At 44.4% G+C, this 14,876-nt stretch overlaps 2 long non-coding RNA genes across 3 annotated transcripts; both read left to right on the forward strand.

The window, feature by feature from the left end:
- On the forward strand, positions 1-2,149 carry LOC119284499. Its single transcript, XR_005139097.1, has 5 exons — positions 1-15; positions 786-846; positions 917-1,095; positions 1,170-1,207; positions 1,897-2,149. It is a non-coding gene; the product is annotated as an uncharacterized LOC119284499 (long non-coding RNA).
- A 945-nt stretch (positions 2,150-3,094) lies between these two features.
- LOC119284498 lies at positions 3,095-5,738 on the forward strand. 2 transcript variants are annotated; one of them, XR_005139096.1, is made up of 5 exons: positions 3,095-3,207; positions 3,536-3,604; positions 4,317-4,392; positions 5,051-5,121; positions 5,301-5,738. It is a non-coding gene; the product is annotated as an uncharacterized LOC119284498 (long non-coding RNA). The 2 variants fall into 2 exon arrangements; XR_005139095.1 differs by having other exon boundaries at positions 5,310-5,738.
- The last annotated feature ends 9,138 nt before the right edge of the window (positions 5,739-14,876 follow it).

Consider the following 14,876-nt stretch of genomic DNA (forward strand, 5'->3'; position numbering starts at 1 on the left):
ACCCCGCTGAACCTGGTGAGCTCCACCCCCTCTTCCTACCCCTGCACATCTATCTTATCTAGCCAATTCTCTGATTTAGCTAGGTTCCAAAGAAGAGAATTTTCTTTGTCTTTCTTGTTTTGTTTTTACCTTGCTGCCAAGGAAGGCCTTGGATCTAGCTAATTATTTACAGAGTACATGTTTGTTGCCTTGCTTGGCTAGGGTTCGGATCTTTCTCTAGGATTGTAGTGAGCTTTCAGGAAGAGGTGAATGCAGCAGGACATTGGGGGTGTTTGGATGTATGGGCTGCCTGGATCTTGTTAGAATCCTTTGGATTCATTAGGTCTGGTTGGACACCCTCGGTTTTTTGTTGCTATGCGAGACAGTGCAGCATTGCAAGATTCCTCGAACGACTTTTTGTTGCATTTCTTATTTTGTTCGATGGCTGCGAGTTTGGCATTGGCTTGTGTTATTGAAATTTGTCTAGATAAATTAATTGCCTAATCTGTTTGTTAGTCTGGGTTAATCCTTGGTTTAGGCCTTTAGCTTAAGCATTAAACAAATCACATGACTGGTTACAGATAATTGCAGGGACTATGCATGGCATTGTAATCAAACCACCATTATTAGCTGTTTGGTTGGCGATTTTGATGGAGAGAGGGGGTGGGGGGGGGGGTAGGTTGTAGACATGTCAGGTGGTTAGTTACAAAGAGAGTGGAGATTTATGCCTATTGTGGTTGCAGTTCTGTGAATCAAAGCGCCATTCTTAAATGCTAGATTAATTTGGTTGTCTCATCTGTCACCAGATTCCAGTCTCTAATTAGCGGTCAAGGAGTAGATAACTGCACAACTTTGGACATGCATGAGGTGAGTATGCATGTAAATCTGTCTCAATATTAACTGATAGGGCAACTAATGTGACCGTTTTGTTTTGCAGGCAGTGGCTGTTAAAAAGATAGATGACTGTAACAAATAATGTGTGAGAACAAGGAGCCAAAAATATTGGAAAACGACCATAAGATAGATAGCGGATTCAGTGATTTGGTTATTATGGAGGTTGATGGAACTTGGTCTACTGTTGGAATTCAGAGCCATAAAGCATTGGACTTGGACAAGGTAAGTGCACTTGCAGAATCTCCATCTAGAATATCTATTTTGGGTACTAATTACGTGACTGCTCCATGGTTCAGAGCTCTTCCATGGCAGCAACCAGCAGTCCAAGGCCAAGGTGAGTTCCCCCTTTTCCTCCTCTTGCTGAGCTCCCTCCTTTGCCCGCCATTTCCCTCGCTATCTCAGTGATATGGTTATATGCGCTGCTAGAAGTGAGGATTTGACTATATTTCCGAAGCGAAAATTGTTCCAGAGATCTGGGAGTTGTACTTCCACTTCTGTTGTGATGTGTCTTGCTTTCGTGTTTGTTTACAATTGGCAAGTTTTGGGCTTTTACTGTCTTTAGGACATCCTAGCAATACTTTTTACAGTTATACTGCAAGGTCTGCACTATTTGTTCTCTTCTGAAAATATGATTCTTGATGAAGTTTTACTTCACTGTTGGCATCTCCTTTGTTTGCTGATCTACAAATGTGTTTTTGTTTTTACATTGATAGACAAGCTTTTAGTCGTACTTTCTAGGATCATAGTTTGTTGTCAACTACTTCCACTCATGGCTGATATATGTGAGTATTTAGGCTGGATAAATATACCATGGCCTGGATTGGTGGATTGAGTATAGTTGGTCCATACAGATTCTGTTAGACATAACTATCTTTTTTTTAATCGGCCATGTGACTGCTTGCTAACGGCTTGAATTGACCCACTCCTACATATGAAATTGTAATTTTGTTGCTCATGAGCACTTCTGTGTGTGTGTGCTCATGAAGCTTCTCTTCTCCATGGATGAATCTCAACTGGAAGCAGCAAGCTATCTCAAGGGAGGGGATTCTCAAGTCACCCCACTTCCAATCCATGGACGCTATCCACAAGGACCAAGATGACAACGACCAGGAAGGAAGGAGCCCACGCCCGACCCCGACGACGGCGGTTCCATTTGTGTGCCGGCGTCGACCACAACCTCCCTCTCTAAAATTATCTTGTGCTTTATTTTAATTGAAAGAAGTTCATTCTCAACTCACTCTGCTTATATCATAATTCAGCACCGACTCTTTCAGTCTTTCCTGCCTCCTAGCATGCTTTTACTCTGCATCTGCTACGTGGTAGTTATTGTTACTGTAAAATATGTTTGAAGCCAGTAACTGATTACACTTTTAGTCCCATATTCTCAAGGACTTCCAAGAAGTTGAGGTTCTGAATAGGTTATTAGTATCTAACCATGTTGATAGCAATTAGCTTTGTCCACTTACTGAGCTGTCCTTTTAGTGTTCTGAAGATATACTTGAGTTTTATTTGTTATACAAGGCCTCCCAAAAATCTAACTTTCCTTGACAGACATATCTCTCTCTCTCTCTCCCTCTCCCTCCCTCTCTCTCTCTCTCTCCATCTACATATATCACACCAGTTGTTCCAGGTAGAGTAGTAGTGGCCACAAAATTTTACTGAAATAATCATGCGAGATTACCAGCAAACAAAATTCTCATAGTAGGATAGAATGTGGGTATATATATTATAATATTGGTGTCAGATATGTTTACTCAGATGATCCAAGAATTGAATAAACCACTCGAATAAAATACCTCTCTGTTCGCTTTAAAAATTCTACAGTCAACATGCTAATATTATTTGCATCTACATAACGGCTTGCAGAACAGCGGGGGGCGTCTGAGCCTGCAGTCGGAGTAGCAGCTGATGTAGCATTTGCAGAACACCGACACGGCGTCAGCCACCTGCAGCTGCTGGGCAGACAGCAGGATGGCAAGGAGCACGCAGACAGCCACAACCTTCACTCTCTCCTTCTTCCCAGTCCCCTCCATTGATAATGGATTCTTCCTCTTGCCTGTGACAACTTTTGTTGGGTTGACGACCCCTCTTTATACCGAAGGCAAGCTTCTAGTGCTGCACACGCTATTGATTCTTGAAGAAGCATCTGCGATTCTAGGAGAAGCTTTAATTTCTCTCCAGAGATGAGCTTGATTATCTAAGAAGCTTTTCCTTTTGCAGAGATGATCGTACTTATGGAAACTCAGATGCCTTGCACTGCTGCCGGATCAAGGATGGAGTGAACTAAAACACTTTGCTATTACAACTAGCCCTCCCTGTTCCATGAATCGACAGGTAAGTTCTGTCATCTGTTTCTTATCTTTGTATTGCACACATACGTATAGAGAGGAGTGTGTAGTACGCAAATTGTTGTTGGTCAAGCTATGTATATGTACGTGCATCTTATATAGATATAGGCTTGTATGCTCGTTTGCAGGGTCCCATTTCTGATCCATAAGCCTCTGTATTAGGCATACTTGTACAATTTTACAACGGTGGCACATGATTATAATTGCTTTTTTGCTCAGTCAAATATATATCAAATAGTATACATGAGGGAATGTTAGTAACTTTTTCTTTGTGCTTGGGATGCTAAACTTGATTGTTTGTTCCTCACCATTAGGGGAAGAATTGGCAATGCTAAATTGGTGAGAAGAGAGCAAGAGGAAGATGATGAGTTGACATGGAAAAGGTTCAGATTCCTTTACTGCCTGTACCCCCATTACACCCACAACCCCACCTTTGCCTTTATTATTGTACTAATATGTTGATGGGTCTTCTTTCTCATTATAATCAGTTCAAATTTAGGTCGTGAGAACACTGAGTTTTCAAAAATTTAGGTTGTGGGTATACATGTTACTATAATTATATTGTTTCGTCAGATGTGTTTGCTCAAATTATAGAGGGTCGTATGGATCCCTCCTCCTATGCCATCATCACGAGAGGAGAGGGAGAACGGCCGCACTATGTTGATGTGTAGAAATTCCAGGATTTTTGGACACCGAGTGCTCCCCCAATTGCACGAGATGGGGAGGTGGATGACATCCCTGTGGATTACCATCTACGAAGAATGGTCTACATGATTTTTTTTCTTCATCATGTGTTTCTGTGTGCAACAAGAATCAGTGATTGCTTATCTGCTGGTTAGCTGGTACAGATGGAGCCTATTTTTATTCTCAGTAGTGAGACTTCAAATAGATACCACTACTATATATTTAGTTAAATTTGGCCGAGTAACATGTGTGTTGCACCTCTGATGGATTACGAAGAGCATAAACGGTGCTGATAGTGTGCTACAAACATGCATGCATCTCAAGGTTGTTTAGATGCAATATGTACCATCCGAATAAAAGAATTCATTGCTCTCTTTATCTCATGTCAATGCTTGGCTTATGTGGTTGCAGCGACTTGCGATATGTTCAGCGGATCACCATGTCAAGGAATGAGCAGTTAAATAAGAGTCTTTTCGACAAAAGTAAGGTGAGATTTATTTCTGTTCAACTTGGTTGGATTTAAATAAGATGTGGCTACATATAATAATTAATATTCAACTAATGCAATTTATTTGTGAGTCCTATGCTCACTATGGCAAATGTCCAGGCTGACAAATGAATGGCAAGTTCTTTATGCATATAGAACTATTACATTATATTTTTGCATGCAATTTCAGGCCACTCGATCTATCTGTGGAATACATGTTTGTAGCATGTTTTGTGATATTCGAAAGAACCATTTTATCTTATATTCACATTACCTTTATGAAAAATATATACAATAGTGTGCCTGCTACTTGATGCAATTTTAATATCTTCCTAAGAATACACAACTCATGTTTTGTACGAGTTATGAGAGAATAGTCCTTGGCAGGGGCCAAGGTTTGGCTTTGTTTTCTCCTGCTATTGATATTCATGTCAAACTGAACAAAATGCTTCATGTTGTGATTTGAACTGGTTTGTCCTAATAATTTTTTCTTATATTTCCATCTTCGGTTGTATCTCGGATTTCTCATCACCCTTTCTTTGAACATATAGTGCATTCTAATGGTGTTATTTGCCTATTCAATGCCATGCTTTAGACATCTGTTATGGTAGTGCTTTCACTGAAGTAAGTGATCTAAACGATCTTATATTTGTTGCAGAGGGAGTATTTCATAACTGAACATGTTTTATGTACAATCTGTTACTGACTGGCATTGTGAAAAACGCAGAGGTACTACCTGCACATGTAAATTTAACTACATATTTGTGTTATTGTGCTATTGTCGTTTAAGCAGTTACACTCTTCCTTTCATTTCTTGGAAAATTAGGAATTAACTGAAGCTTGTATTGTTATATTATTTCATACTATAAGAGAAATTACTCATGTATCACTAAAGCTTGCATTATTAGTGTCATCAGAAAAATGAAGCCTGAGGACGCTATCAGCCTTTCCTGTCAAGTATTGGCCACTACTATCTGCATTAGCTTCACCTCAGAACATGCCCTTTTTCACTTGGAGAGAGGAAGTAGGAGTTCTCAGTGATGATCATCTACAAGATATCATACATGTTTGTTGATTGACTAACAAAGACAAAGGCCGTACCGTTATTGATGTTTCTATAGCATTGTTTCCAGCTGCTGTAACACCTGTTTTTACACTTGCGAGTATGAACTATTTGGCTATATTTTATAGAACTTATGTACCGATGTAGAATGGTATATCATGCTTTTATACTTTATGATATACCTTTTCGTTGTAGTATTTTGGAAAGTTGCAATGCTCAACATTTGTATAGACTTCTATCATAATGATCCTCTCCTTGCCAGTTGGCAATGATTTTTTTTGTACCATTGCTCATATGATCTTATCAATATTAAAGGTACATATGTTTAGATACACTCTTTTGCATCAGATTATTGACTAACAACGTCGTATTGTCTCTCACAAACTAAAAACTTAAGTGAATGATTCATCTTTACTTTATTTTGATATCCCTTCTGAATGAGCATTACTTGCTTGACCATAACATTTGGACCGGCACCCTCGCGCCAAGGCGCGTTTCCGATCTAGTTAATATATGGAAGCAGAGAAATGCCCTGGTCTTTGAAGGAGGGCGGCCACCTTTGGTTATCCCGGGGCATTCTTGTTAGGAACGACATTAACCCAGTGGCACATCGTGCCCAGTCTTGTAGACAAAACCCTCCATGCATTTGCTTGGCTAAACTCTTTAGCTTGACTACATCCCTTTTTTATACAGAATACACATAGCATGAGTATTATATATTAAATAAAAAAGGGTACAAGAAAGCCATCTACATTTTCCCTACCATGTCAGAGCATCTCCAGCCGTTGGCCCCCCAGGGGGCGCGTAAAATCGCCGCCTGAGGGTGAGCCGGCGCTAAAATCGGCCTGGGGGCGAGCCGGTTCCGAGCCGCCGGCCCCAGGGTCACCCCAGACTCGGTTTTTTATATATAAAAAAAGAAATTCAGCAAAGTTTGGCAAATTGAACAAAACATCCAGCTAAAGTTCGGCAAACTTGACATATATTCAACATGTTCGACGTTTACATAAGTTATTTAAAAAAACCCAACTAAGGGGCGAAGAAGTCGTTGAGCGCGGCGAAGTCACCGACGTCGCCGCCATCCTCGTCATCGGCGGCGGCCTTCTCCTCCTTGACGCGGCCGCCCCTGTTGGGCCCTTGCCAGGCGTCTCCCTGGCGGACCGGTGCCGGCGGCGCGTCGTAGAGGACGACGACGCCTCCCTCGTCCGGCCACGGCGCCGAGCTTCGAACCGCTCATAGGCGAGGCGCTGACGCTGGCGCTCCAACTCCGTGCGCGCCCAGTCTTCACGCGCCCACTTCAGGGCCGCTACGTCATCGAGCTCCTCCTTGATGCCGCCGGCGAGCCCGGGCGTCACGACGGGGAGCCCCGACTCCGTCTTCACGGCGGCGAGGCCCGACTCCGTCTTTTGCTTGACATAGCGCGGAGAAGCCAAGGAGGGGGCGCACCTGCCGCCCTCGTTGATGACGATGCCGGCGCTGCGGGTGCGCCGGCCGAGCCGGAGGAATGGGAGGAGAAGCGGGAGAAGGACTGAGAGGAGGAAGACGAGGAGCCGAACCTCCTGGGCATCCATTGCCCGGCGCTTCGGTGGGGGAGGGGGCGGCGGGGCGGCCGCCGCGGCAGGGTATGCCAGTGGCGGGTCATTGCCGCCCCACCATAGGCAGCGCCCATCGATGTTCTTCGTGCCCCCCACCACCGGTGCCCCGTTGGTGGAGCCAGCCGCTGCGCCTGTCGACGCTGAAAGTACGCCGCCCATGACGCGTGCTTGTCGACGGCGTATTGGGGGAGGGCGCACTGCTCCTCCGTCAGGGATGCCCGCACGCGGTCGACCTCGGCGGCAAAGATGTCGGGGCGCGCGTCGACCTCGGGCGTCGAGGGGATGGGGACGCCCCCGTTGCTGAGCCTCTACCCCGTCGGCTCGGCACGCATGTCCGGCGGTGCCGGGATGTTGGCCTCGAAGAAGAGGTAGGCCTCCCACTCGTGGAGCGAGCGGCGGCCAAAGCCGTTGGCCGCCGCCGCGTCACCGCGGAAGTGTTCGACCATCGCTTTGGGCTTGGGGAGAGAGGGAATGGTAGGCGGCGGACGGGAAGAGAGGCAGAGCTTAGCGGCGGACGAGGAGAGAGGCAGAGCTCAGCGGCTGGTTTGGGCTCGGGTTGGTGTGGCCAGAGGCGAGGGGAGACGACGGTTTTATAGCCCCGCGCCATGTGTACGCGTGGCGGGAGGGAAGGCGTCGCCACGCCATCCGTGAGGAATCAAATGGCAAGGCTGACCGACGGCAGCCTTGCCATTGATTCCCCGTGGGAAACCGAGGCGTTATAAAGGAAGACGAGGCGCGTGTCGCTGACTCAGCGGGTTCGCGGCTCTTTTCGCCAAAACAGCTTGCTCTGGCGCCTCTGGGAGCCGCCCAGCGCACCGGGTTCTGTCTAGGTCCGCCGACGCCAGTTTCGATCCAAACCAACGGAAAACGGGTTTCTAGGGACGCGACTGGACCAATTTTTTACGTCGACGCGAAAAAGTCATTTAGAAAAGACCTATTAAAGACGCGGCTGAAGATGCTCTCAAAGCAAAGAATCCACTCAATACGACTCACACACTACTGGCTAGCCATCCACCTAGACGTCACCAAGAAGTAGGCAGCCATAGTCCTTTTGAATAATCCCACACTTCCAAGAATCTCCATCGGGGGCCACTCGCCTGGGGCGTTGCATCGTTGAAGATAACATCGTTACGGTGTTTCCAACGTTCCCAAAATATTAAGATCATCCATGTGTCGGTTCAGTTTTTTGAAGGTGTTTATAGATGTAAGGTATACGTGTATGTTTATAAAGGCGAGTGTATGCGCATGTATATAAACGCTTGTCTCTGTATTGATGTTAAAAAGAAACCTGTGTGCCAGAAGCTTTTTAAGTGGTGCGAACCACCACAGTCTTGAGTTGTGTGATGAAGAGAGCCGATTTGCGCTGCAAAGTTTCCCATGTAGGCAGTCCTTGCGTTCCGAATTCCCGTCCAATTCTTTTTTTTTTTTTGCGGGTGACCGTTCAATACCTTGAAAGTTCAACCTGCTAGGTCTTATTTAGGCTGGTCATAGTGGGAAGTAACTTATACTAGTGTCATGCATATGACACTAGTCTAAGTTATTATTTTTATAGTGCAAATTAACATAATAATAGTGTCATAGATGATTATATTTATTACCTTATAGACTCGTACTTTCTCGGGAAGCGCTATGTTACAGTAACATATTATGTTACTCTAAACACCTCTTTCCTCATTAACTATGTTCCATATAAGCAAAAAATTCTTGAAGTGCGTTATGTTACTACCTAAGTTACTCCCACTATAACTAGCCTTAGACCGGACCGGCCTAATCCGTAGTTCCACCGGACACGTGGCTGGAGTGACCACAACAATGAACATAACATTCGGGAGCCAACTGAGGCCCACTTATAATATGTTTGTTTCACCGAGGCGAAGGGCTAGAGGCGGCATCAAGCTATGCTCACGGAAATGTCGCATGGATGCAGAAAGATGAAGACTTCGACATACCCAAGATTTCGAATGTATTTCTATTTTCTGTAAGGGTGAAGGACTTGTGATACTTAATGCTCCTTTTGTCCGAAATTACTTGTCATCAAACTAGATGAAAATTGATGTATCTACAACTAAGATACATCTAGATATATCCATTTTAATGACAAGTATTTTCGGGCGGAGGGAGTACATGGTTTTAGGTCTTTTCAAAAGAAAAGAAAGCGAACTGAGCGGCTTAGATGGTTATGTTCCTTGTGGTAAAACTAATCCATCAGAATTCAAGTCCTCGGCATTGGTGCTCGCATGAGCGTCTTCTGTTGTTAAAAAACCAATGTATGAGAAATCTGAGAAAAGTAATGCACAATTCGATGGTTGCGGATAGGACCAAGAGCGAAGCTTTCCTTAGGACTCCCGGTCGGTACCGATGATAAGAGCACCTACAGCCAGTCCACTCAAATATTTCTCAAACGTCCGCGGACACGCGTGTCTGGTCTATGACCGGACAGGAGTGAGAAGAAAAAACTGTGACCCAGCTGGATCACTCATATCATCCTACGCATGGTCTATCAGCGAACCCTCAGATTGAGACCAAATCCGGGAAGGATATGAGGGCTCCCAGACGTTTTCGGTCAGTCCGCCATGTAGGATGTGACCCACCCCATATCATATTTTCTCTAGCTTTATTTGTTCTTTTGTTTCTCTCTCTTTATCTCCATCAATCACACGCAAGTGACCAGACATATAGTTGAGAACATGAGAAGCATAGTTGCATGCACGGACAAAATAGGGGCTTAAAATGGACATGCCTGAACATTGAACAGGCACGGACGTTTAGGGGGGTAGATTTGCTAAGTCCAGCTGTAGATGCTCAAAAGTAAGATGGCACATCTTCATTTCTCAAGTTGTATGTTATGTGTGTTAATAGCACGTTGGAAACTAGAGAAAAAACATAAGTGCCCCCGCGTCGTTTGCTCGGGTCGACTCGGGTGGCTAGACCGCCACTACCTCTTCAGGGCCCTTGCCTTCCCTCCCCTCCCCACGCCGATGTCGGTCCGGCAAAGCCTCGGTCGATGGTTGGGAGCAGAGGGTCCTTCTGCACGCCCTTCCATCCCGATCGGTCCCGCACGGATCACGCCTCCGTGAGTTGTCCGTGTGCTGCTGCCGGCTCGTCATGCCTTCTCAGTCGCGGGGCTCCTCACCTTGGGTCGATGGGCGCCTCAACTTTGGCCTGAGGGTGTTTTTGCCGGCAGGGCTGCGGTGTCCCAGCTTCGGCCCTGGTTCATCGCCATGTCCTTGCTGGTGGCGCCTCCGGGTGTGGTCTGCTTAGATCTGGTGCCCTAATAGGCTATAGAGCTAGTTCAATTCTAGTGTAAAATTATTTGTACTAGGCTATAGAGCTAGTTCAACTCTAGTGTAAAATTATTTGAACTAGCTTATAGAGCTAGTTCAACTCTAATGTAAAATTATGTGTACTAGGCTATAGTGTAAAATTATTTGAAGTAGCTTATAGAGCTAGTTCAACTCTAGTGCAAAATTATTTGTACTAGGCTATAGAGCTAGTTCAACTCTAGTGTAAAATTATTTGAACTAGCTTATAGAGCTAGTTCAACTCTAGTGTAAACTTATTTGTACTTGGATGTCGTCGACGTCGAGGCACCCTAGATGATCAAATTAGGTTATCTTGGATGCCGTCGACGTCGAGGCACCCTAGATGATCAAATTAGGTTATCTTGGATGCCGTCGACGTCGAGGCACCCTAGATGATCAAATTAGGTTATCTTGGATGTCGTCGACGTCGAGGCACCGTAGATGATCAAATTAGGTTATCTTGGATGCCGACGACGTCGAGGCACCGTAGATGATCAAATTAGGTTATCTTGGATGCCGTCGACGTCGAGGCACCGTAGATGATCAAATTAGGTTATCTTGGATGCCGTCGACGTCGTGGCACCGTAGATGATCAAATTAGGTTATCTTGGATGCCGTCGACGTCGAGGCACCCTAGATGATCAAATTAGGTTATCTTGGATGTCGTCGACGCCGAGGCACCCTAGATGATCAAATTAGGTTATCTTGGATGCCGTCGACGCCGAGGCACCCTAGATGTTCAAATTAGGTTATCTTGGATGCCGTCGACGTCGAGGCACCCTAGATGATCAAATTAGGTTATCTTGGATGCCGTCGACGTGGAGGCACCCTAGATGATCAAATTAGGTTATCTTGGATGTCGTCGATGCTGAGGCACCCTAGATGATCAAATTAGGTTATCTTGGATCACAGTAGTAGCCACATTCATCACACTTATTAGCAAACAATAAGAAAATTAGGAGCCACAACTAACCAGAAGCAACACCAAGTTTAGAACATCAACAGCTAACCAGATGCAACACCAAGTTTCCATCACAGCCCAACAATTCCACTAGGTACCTTACATGAAAGTACTCATGACAACCAGAATAAAGATGTTTAGAACATCAACAGCTAACCAGAAGCAATACAAGTTTTCTTCACAGCCCAACAAGTCCACTAAAATGAAAGTACTCATGACAAGTTTAGAACATCACAACCAAAATGCAGATGTTTTGAACATCATCAGCTCAAAACAACTTCATCTGCTCCCTTGAGAACAGTTGAACCACTCAGACATCTTAAAGGATGGCTTCCTCACTCTTCCACTACCTACAACTCTTGGGGGGATGAACTTGTTTCTTCCTCTTGGCCCAGCAGCAGTAGAGGAACTTGGACCAGCACCAGTAGTAGAAGAACTTGGACCAGCACCAGCAGTAGAAGTTGCAGTCCTTGTAGTTTTAGCTTTCTTTGTTGCCCTTGTAGCAGGAGGAGCAGCAGCTGCAGCAGGAGCAGAAGGAGCTCTCCTTGGTGCACTGGGAGCTGAAGCAGGAGTAGAAGGAGCTCTCCTTGCTACCCTTGGAGCCCTTGGAGCTGGTGGTGCTGGAGCTGCAGTTTGAACAGCAGTAGGAGCAGAAGGAGCACTTCTCCTTGGTGGCATGGGAGCAGGAGCAGATACAGTTCTGGGTGTATCATCTCTCCCGTTTTCCTGAAATTACAGCATACAAATGTTAGAAACTGGTATGTGAAATTGTACAAAATCCTACTACAATAGTTACCTAGTGCTGGTTCATTCTCATAGCTAGGGATGGTTTCAGAGCCTGCTTGCAACTAGTGTAACTATGCCCAGTCCTATTGCAATTGCTACAAGTGATAGTTGCCATCCTAGATGTATCCTTTGGAGCTGGCTTTTCAAACTTGCTCTTTCTCCTCTTTGTCTCTTTGTTTCCTGGCTTTTCTTTGAACACTGGTGGTTCAATGTCATGGGTTCTAGTCTTTGGCCACAAATCAGGCCCAGGCACAGGGAAAACTATTGGACTATAAGCTGCCTTATATTTTGGTTTCTTGAAGAAATCATGAACAAAATCTTCTGGCACAAGTTTTGCCTTGTTGATTGCAGAAACAGCATGATTGCAAGGTACTCCACACATGTCCCACTTCCTACAACCACATGTATGATGCAACAAGTTAACTGCATATGTGCTTTCTCCACTTGTCACCTGGAAGAGATCAGGTCCAGCTTTGATAGACTGACAAAACCTAGAATGATGTTTTGCTTCCTCTAGCTTCTCAGCATATGTTGGGCATATCTGCCACTTGGCAGTCTTAGTCTTTGTCCTATTTGCATTGAACTTCACTAACAACTTTGTCCTGATCCCATCTACCATGGTTCTAATGGGTTTGGCTCTGACATCAAGTATCATTTTGTTAAAAACTTCACTTATATTGTTAACTACCAAGTTAGTTTTGTAATTGTTGTCCATGGCATGCCTAGCCCATGTATGTTTTGGTATCCTAGATAGCCATTTACAAGCTGGCTCACACTCCTTTTGCATGCCTTCCATTGCTGTTACATAACCATGCCCAGTATAGAAATAACTTGCCTGATACATGTATTTCTTCAACTCTTCCCCTCTAAAACTAGCTGTTTGAAAGTTCTGATAAATATGTCTAAGGCATAATCTTTGTTTGCAATTGGGGAATACATTGTTTATGGCTGTAAGAAGGCCCTGTTTGAATGAACTACAGTTTGAGAATACTACAACAATGCCATGTATGAAATTAATAAACAAAGACAATTAATAAGCAATGCAAGCAATGATTGGAGTAGAGATAGTAGTACCTTTTGCCTGTCAGATATAATAGTGTAGTAGCCAAACTTACCTGACTCACCACCAATGGCATATTTTAATTGAGTAAGAAACCAAGACCAGCTTGCTGTGTTTTCCTTGTCCACTATTGCAAAAGCAATGGGAAATATGTTATTGTTTCCATCTCTTTCAGTGGCAGCCAAGATTTGCTGCCCTGTGGTCAACTTTATGAAGCAACCATCCACACTTATCATACAAGATCACAAGTAGATTACCAACAAATTATTGGGTGTGCACATATAAATGTAGAGTCACTAGTTAATTAGTAGGTGTGCACATACCTATGAATGGTCTGCAACCATTAAGGAAACCCTCTTTGCAAGCATTGAGGCAGATGAACAAGCCATGGAATCTTGGGTTTTTGCTTGGATGTAGTTTCAGATGCTTTGTTGTGACAATGCATCTACTTTCTGGATTGTTTTCTAGCACAACTTCTAGGTAATCCCTTATCCTATGATATTGTGCCTTCTGATCTCCTAGGACTACATTTTTGGCTAGCTTTCTTGCCCTATAGGCCATATGTATAGATACCTCTATTCCATGCTTTTGCTTCAAGTTTGAAATTATAGTCTGGACAGGTGTGTTGGGGTCTGTCCTCAACTGTTGCTCACATTCATGTGCCAACCACTTAGTAGTAACTTTTGTGCTCTCTCCTACTACTGGGAAGCTGTGGTGCAAGTTCAGTTTCTTTATACAGAATGTGTTCCCATGTGCTATCTGACAAGCTGCAATGAAAAATGGACAACTCTCAAATTTGCAGACAACTATAATCCTGTCTGGACAGTTCCTGTGGAAGGCATGGTTCCTATTTTGTGAGATGTGAAAATTAAGAAGTGCCCTCCTGAACTGGGTCACATCTAGGAAACAAAGCTTCTTCATAAATTGCTCTTCCGGGTTCTCCCTTTTCTCATCATACCAAACTCTGGGCTTCTTCTTTTTTACCTTGCTCTTCCTATCAGCTGGAAGCTTCACACATGGTATTTGAGCCCCATCATTATCCTCTTGACTTAGGTCACCAGGGTTGCTCTCCTCATCAGATGAAGGAAACCAATCTTCCTCAATAATCTCATCCAAACTAGCATGAGATCTTGTAGTTGGCCCCTTTCTTTTACTTCCTCTGCTACTTCCTCCTATGCTGCTCCCTTCCTCCTCCTCCTCCTCCTCCTCCTCCTCTGGTGCCTTCTCCTCCTCCTCCTCATATGCTTCATATGGCTCATCCACATCAGTGTCCCCTTCAATATGATGAAGTGGATCATCTCTATGCTTCTTCACTGCCTCAAGCCTAGCAATTATATCCTCATCTGCTAGTAAATCTGTGTCACTGTCACTATCAGTGAAATCTTCAGCCATTAGCTCTGGAAGTTTTCTTTTAGCTGCCTTGTATTTCTCTTTTTCTTTCCCCTTTTTCCTGAACTTCTCAATCTCTTCATTCCTCTTCTGCTCCATCAGTTGCTCAATTTGCTCTTGATCTTGGTCTTGCTCCATGAAATACTCATGCCTCTCTTCACCAATCTCCATTGCAAATGCTGGTACTGGTGCACACTTTTGCTTCAAAAATGAACTCTCCTGTGTGTTAATGACCTGCACTGGCACTGGTTGTGGCTTTGTTGGGCTAGGAAACAGTGCTCCCGCTGTATCTATCTCATACACCACTGGCACACCTATTTCAGATAATGGA

The sequence above is a fragment of the Triticum dicoccoides genome, chromosome 4A (genome assembly GCF_002162155.2).
Source record: "Triticum dicoccoides isolate Atlit2015 ecotype Zavitan chromosome 4A, WEW_v2.0, whole genome shotgun sequence".
In the NCBI taxonomy this organism is placed as follows: domain Eukaryota; kingdom Viridiplantae; phylum Streptophyta; class Magnoliopsida; order Poales; family Poaceae; genus Triticum; species Triticum dicoccoides.